The sequence below is a fragment of the Impatiens glandulifera genome, chromosome 1 (genome assembly GCF_907164915.1).
Source record: "Impatiens glandulifera chromosome 1, dImpGla2.1, whole genome shotgun sequence".
NCBI classification, from domain to species: domain Eukaryota; kingdom Viridiplantae; phylum Streptophyta; class Magnoliopsida; order Ericales; family Balsaminaceae; genus Impatiens; species Impatiens glandulifera.
In genome coordinates, this window is record NC_061862.1 from 103,837,570 (window position 1) to 103,844,370 (window position 6,801).

The following is a 6,801-nucleotide window of genomic DNA, read 5'->3' on the forward strand; positions in this document are numbered from 1 at the left end:
CTATAATAGACATTAAGGGTTTCCAATCATAACACACAAGTTTGAGGGAAACAAGACAGAAAGAGCAAGACGAAGGCTTGCGTTAGAAAGAAAAACTTCTTTTTCTTCAACTACTTTCACTTCTATTTATAGATAGTTCTTAAAGGTTTAAGTAATCTTTCAGATTGTAAACCTTATCTTGTAAGAACTCTGTATTACTCATTATAAACAATATTATAGTGGATGGTTTAAGCGACGCAAGAGTCCTGCGGTTTTTTACTCTTGTTGAAGGGGTTTTCCATCCTAAAGCTCGTGTCTCTTTATTTTTATTGTTTGCGTGGTTGAATGAATATTGATAGCTTATAAACAAATCACTAAAACTAAAAGGAATTATTTTTGTATTAGGTATTATATTCTTTTTATGAACATGAAAATTGTAGAATTTGTCGATGTATAGTTTGAAAACAAATGTGGGTAATATTCAAAATGTTAGGAGTTATAATTTTCTTTCTTTAGAAAAAAAAATAAATTTCTTGAAAAGTTGAAAAATCATTTTACTTATGGCATTCGGTGACTTTTTTAGCATAAAGGGGCCTTATTTCTTTTTCCACCACTCATATTTGAATTAATGTTGTGTTTTGTTTGGTACAACAATCTATTTATCCAGATCGCATTAGTCATCTCAAATTTTTTTGTAATCCAAATGATACTCAATATCTTTGGTGAGTTATCTGCTACTTATACCCTTCAACTTTGTTGGTGACCATTTATCGAGTTTGTATTCATCTCCTTCTTTGCATCAAAAGAAATGATTTTATGATCTGAAGTTCTTTTTTATTTTATTTTAAGGTGTTTATGGAATTATTTTTTCATATTAAGACTCTTTTACATGTGTCTTCTAATGATTTCAATGAATTTCTCACTATTTTAATCATATTTGTATATGGTTAGATATCATTTGGAAGAACTTTTTCCGGTGTTGGTTACCAACTCTCAAGCAAAGATAAATTTAACTGCCGCTCATAATTCTGAATAAAGATTCTTCTTACACTGCTTAATTGGTTTGTTCATCTTTCTCTCATTCATCATTCATTGTTATTGAATTCAAATGAGTTTGTCCTTGGAGTTACCCTAAAGAAATCGTGTGATTGGTGAATTATTTTCCTTAGAATCTTATTTTTGCAAATTTATTTTAAGTAACGTCTAAATTTGATTTTTTAGATGTTATTTTCTTTTATTTGTAAATTAATTTTTTTTTTGGAAAAACGGTTAAAATCATTTCATTAAAATCCCAAAAGTGAGAGGTCAAGAATCAAAGCTAGATAAGTTTTAGCAATCAAACATACAATAAATAGAGATTACAAACAAAGATTATAAACTGTATCAAATCATAATTATCCCAATCAGGATTTTTATTTCCATACCAACCTGATATTTCAACATATTGTCTTCCTCTTCCCCTTGTCCTTCCTCTTCCCCTTCCCTTTCCTCTTGCAATGAACGGGGGATGAACTGAAGAGGTTGATGAATACTGCATATTCTCATCTTGATTTCTTTCTTTATATGAACTTGTTCTTATTTGATAGAAAGAATCATTCTTCAGAATTTTTGAGCTCTTCACCTTGTTGTTCTCAACTTGAATTTCGAGATCATTGTCTTTAATTCTTTCAGCTTCATCTTTAGAATCCTCAACAACTTTAGATTCCTCTATATCAACATTGGAATTCTCTTCTTCCTCTTGATTAACTTGAGTATCTTCCTCTCTATTTTCATCAGCAACCACTTCAACTTGATTTGATTGAGAATCATCAACTATCTCTTCAACATTATTAGGTTGAGGATCCACCTCCTTCTTCGTCTTGTACATACTTTTCTTTATTTTCCGTTTCCTGTTCTTTAACCACATTTTGCTCTTTAAAAATAGACACATTTGTATTGTCTTCCTGTATCTTTACTTTCTGACCATTATGAATTTTCTGATCTTCTTCCTTAGACAAATCACATGTTGGGCTTGTATGTTGGAAAATATTACAGAAAGAGCATCTATCTGGCCTCCACTCATAAGTAATTTCCATGACAGTAGGTTTTCCTTTTCTGTTTACTACTGTCATACTTTTCGGCAGTGTGCTTCTAGGATGCACCTCAATGCTAATTTCAGCAAATATTAGGTGCTCTCCTCCTTCAGTAATTGGATCCATGTATAATGGTCCACCCAATAAACCTGCAAAATGACTAAGGGCTTCAGAATTGTACATATGTGTAGGTATATTCCAGAGCTTGAACCATATCTGTGCAGTTTCTTTTGGCTTACTCAATAGGTTCAAGTCTTCGGACCATTTTTTTAACTTCATACATTTGGATCCTATATATGTATGCTCATTTTCTAGAATTTCCTCTAGATTAGATCCCTTCTTGAATTTAAGGAAATATAAATCATGGACATTTGCTGAAATCTTCTCCAGCCCTTTTCTTACCCATTGCTTAAACAATGCATCTTTAGTAATTGGGAATGATACTCTGTTTTTCCTTATGTAGTTTCCCACAACTATATTTTCCTATTCCTTTATACAGTTTTCCTCTACTTCAGTAGGCAATTTAAATTCAAATGGAGAATTCAATACCTCCACTTGTGTCTGTGTATTGCCCAAGTAGATTTTTCCTTTATAAGAATGATCTTCTGACTTTTTTGCATTGTTGTTCTTCCAGACTTCATTAGTTTTCAATGTTGAGTTGCTCTTGATAGTATACGACTTAGATTTGGGAGCCTTCATTAGTTCCTTCATTGTAGCAACTGACCATTGAACAATTTCTTCATATTCTTCTTTTTTCAACAAATTTTAGTCTTTAAGATAGTGGGTGTTGAGTTGAATTGTAATATGTTGTGCTTTCTCCTTATTGATGACAATTTCTCCCCTTTTGACATGCATAAGGAGCTTTGTAATCTGATTCTTGAGCCCAAACAGATTAGCTCTTTCATTATAGTGTATTTTCTAAACCCCTTCATTATCCCCTTGTTTTCCTGCATTATTTTCAATAGGAATTTTCCCAGCAGTAGTTGGAACAGATTGCTTAATTATGTTGGCATCCTGCTGTTTTTTGATAACTTCTTCAGAATTTCTTTCAAATTCTTTGACTGTTGCTTCCTTAATTCCTTCTAGCAAAAAATCCCTAAGGGTGTGTTTGATGAGGGGGAATTGGAATTGGAATTGACATTGGAATTCTAATTCCAATTCCATGAGAATTGACATTGAATTACAATTCAATTCCTTTGTTTGGAAAAATGATAAAATTGTAATTCAATTCCTATGTTTGGGAAAATGATAGAATTGTAATTCAATTCTAATTCCAATGTTTGTAAAATAAAATATCGGTTCAAAATGATAACTTTTAAAATATGTTTTCACGTTTTGGCACGTTTAAAACGTTTATGACATTTTTTTCACATTTTCACACGATTTTCACGTTTTTCACACGTTTTAACACGTTCTTCACATTTTCACATGTTTTTCACGTTTTCACACGTTTTAAAACGTTTTTCACGTTTTTCACACGTTTTTCACATTTTTCATGTTTTTCAAACGTTTTTCACATTTTTCACATGTTTTCACGTTTTCACACGTTTTTCATGTTTTTCACACGTTTTAACACATTTTTCACGTTTTCACGTTTTTCACACGTTTTAACACGTTTTTCACGTTTATCACACATTATAACACGTTTTTTACACGTTTTCACACGTTTTCACGTTTTTACACGTTTTCACGTTTTTCACACATTTTAACACGTTTTTCACACATTTTCATGTTTTTCACACATTTTTCATATTTTCACACGTTTTCCACACGTTTTTCACACGTTTTCACGTTTTCACACGTTTTTCACGTTTTACACGTTTTTCACACGTTTTAACACGTTTTTCATGTTTTCAAACGTTTTCACGTTTTTTACACGTTTTAACACGTTTTAACAAGTTTTTCACGTTTTTCACACATCTTTCATATTTTTTTACACGTTTTCACACGTTTTAACACGTTTTTCACGTTTTCACACATTTTAACACGTTGTTTACACATTTTAACATGTTGTTTACACGTTATAACACGTTTTTCACATTTTCACACGTTTTCACGTTTTTCACACGTTTTTCACATTTTGGGCACATTTAACATATTTTTGACATTTTTAATATGTTTAACATATTTTCACACGTTTTGATAGGTTTAAAATGTGTTAAACCTATCAAAAACGTAAAAATGTGTTAAACATATAAAAAATGTGTTAAATGTGTCAAATAAGTGAAAAACTTGTTAAACGTGCCAAAACGTGTTAAATGTGTTAAAACGTGTTAAACGTGTTAAATGTGTTAAAAATGTGTCAAACGTGTCAAAAACGTAAAAAACATGTGTAACGTGTCAACAACGTGTTAAACGTGTTAAAAACGTTTTAAACGTGTTAAAAACATGAAAACGTGTCAAAAATGTGTTAAACGTTCCAAACATGTGAAAAACTTGTTGAACATGCCAAAACGTGTTAAACGTGTCAAAAATGTGGTAAACGTGTCAAAAACATAAAAAAAGTGTTAAATGTGTTAAAAACGTGAAAACATGTTAAACGTAAAAAAATGTGTTAAATGTGTCAAAAACGTGAAAACGTGTTAAACGTGTCAAAAACGTGTTAAAAATGTGAAAAACTTGTTAAACGTGCCAAAACGTGTTAAACGTGTCAAAAATGTGGTAAACGTGTCAAAAACGTAAAAAATGTGTTAAATGTGTCAAAAACGTGAAAACGTGTTAAACGTGTCAAAAACGTATTAATCATGTGGAAAACTTGTTAAACGTGCCAAAACGTGTAAAACGTGTCAAAAATGTGGTAAATGTGTCAAAAACGTAAAAAAAACGTGTTAAATGTGTCAAAAACGTGAAAACGCGTTAAACATGTCAAAAACATAAAAAAACGTGTTAAATGTGTCAAAAACGTGAAAACGTGTTAAACGCGTCAAAAACGTGTTAAATATGTGAAAAACTTGTTAAACGTGCCAAAACGTGCAAAATGTGCTAAATTATAGAAAACGTGTTAAACGTGTCAAAAACGTGTTAAATATGTTAAAAACGTGAAAATCATGTTAAACGTGTCAAAAACGTGTTAAACGTGTCAAAGACGTGAAAAACGTGTTAAATGTGTCAAAAACGTGTCGAGGACGTGAAAAACGTGTTAAATGTGTCAAAACGTGTTAAACGTGTCAAAAACGTGTTAAACGTGACAAAAACATGTTAAACGTGCCAAAAACGTGTTAAAAACGTGAAAATCATGTTAAACGTGTCAAAAACGTGTTGGACGTGTCAGGACGTGAAAAACGTGTTAAATGTGTCAAAACGTGTTAAACGTGCCAAAAACGTGTTAAATGTGCCAAAATATGAAAATATGTTAAACGTGTAAAAAACGTGTTGAAAACGTGTAAAACGTGTTTAATGTGTGAAAAACGTGTTAAAAATGTCAAAATCATGAAAAACGTGTTAATTTGGAATTATATTTCCGACCTAAAAAGATAGGAATTGAGAACTATCAAATTACACTATATTGAATTTCATTGGAATTCTAATTCCAATTCCAATTCTTAATATTAAAGTGTCTAACAAACATAAGAATTGGAATTGGACCCTCCAATTCCAATTTCAATGTCAATTCCAGGGTTATCAAACACACCCTTAGACTTCTTTTGATTAATTACTTTTGTTCTTCCCTTTCCCATAATGGCAGAGACAGAGTAATAGAACAAATTAATTGTCATAAGTAACCGCAATCGAGGGCAAAATCTAACGGCGCTTACAAATGTACAAGAAAAAACCTAGACTAGCAACACTTAATGAACGACACAAGACAATACCAGGATGCCCGTGTTGATCGTCCCGTGCCGCTTGTGCCGCCTGTGCCGATCGTGTCGTGCCGCTTGTTCCGATGACGCTTCCTTTGATTAATGGTAATTCCGATGTCGATTTGATGACTTACGGTGCAAGACAATATCGTGTCGTCCGTGCCTTTCTGCCTGTGCCTATCGTGCCGCTGTACCAATCGTGCCGTCTGTACCGATCGTGTCGCCCGTGCCGATCGTGTCGCCCATGCCGATCGTGTCGCCCGTGCCGATCGTGTCGCCCGTGCCGATCGTGTCGCCTGTGCCGATCGTGCCGCCTGTGCCGATCGTGAATCAAAAATGTAAATTAATATTCTATATGTAACTTTTTATTTGATTTAATGAGAATTAATTTTGTATAAAAAAACAAATATAAGTTGGTTTAGAACTTTTTGACTGTTATTTTATGTATTTTCTAGACTAGATTATTGATTTTTTTTTTTAATTCGAGCTTGAAGTATGACCAAAATAAAGACATTCAAATTGGTCTAAGAATATATATACCTTATGAATAACTTTCTTATCTATATTACTTGCGTTCCAAAATTAAACAAATAATTTATGAAACAAAGTTTTTTTTTTCAATTTAAAATTAATAATGAATATCACATGTTTTCAAAAATCATTTAATAAATATTCAAATAAATTGATAAATAATATATAGTAAATTGATAATTAAATCGAACAAAATTCACATAATTCAAAGAGTGTATATATATATATATATGGAGAAATGTGAATGTTAGGATAAAATGTATCAAATTTATTAATTTAACCGAAAAAAATTTAGTTTCCAAAATGGCATACCAATGTACAACTAAATCATTCCATACTATAAAATAATTTTATAATATATATTTACTATTTTAACTTAATAATAATTTATTTAAAATAATAAATAATAAAATAATTTA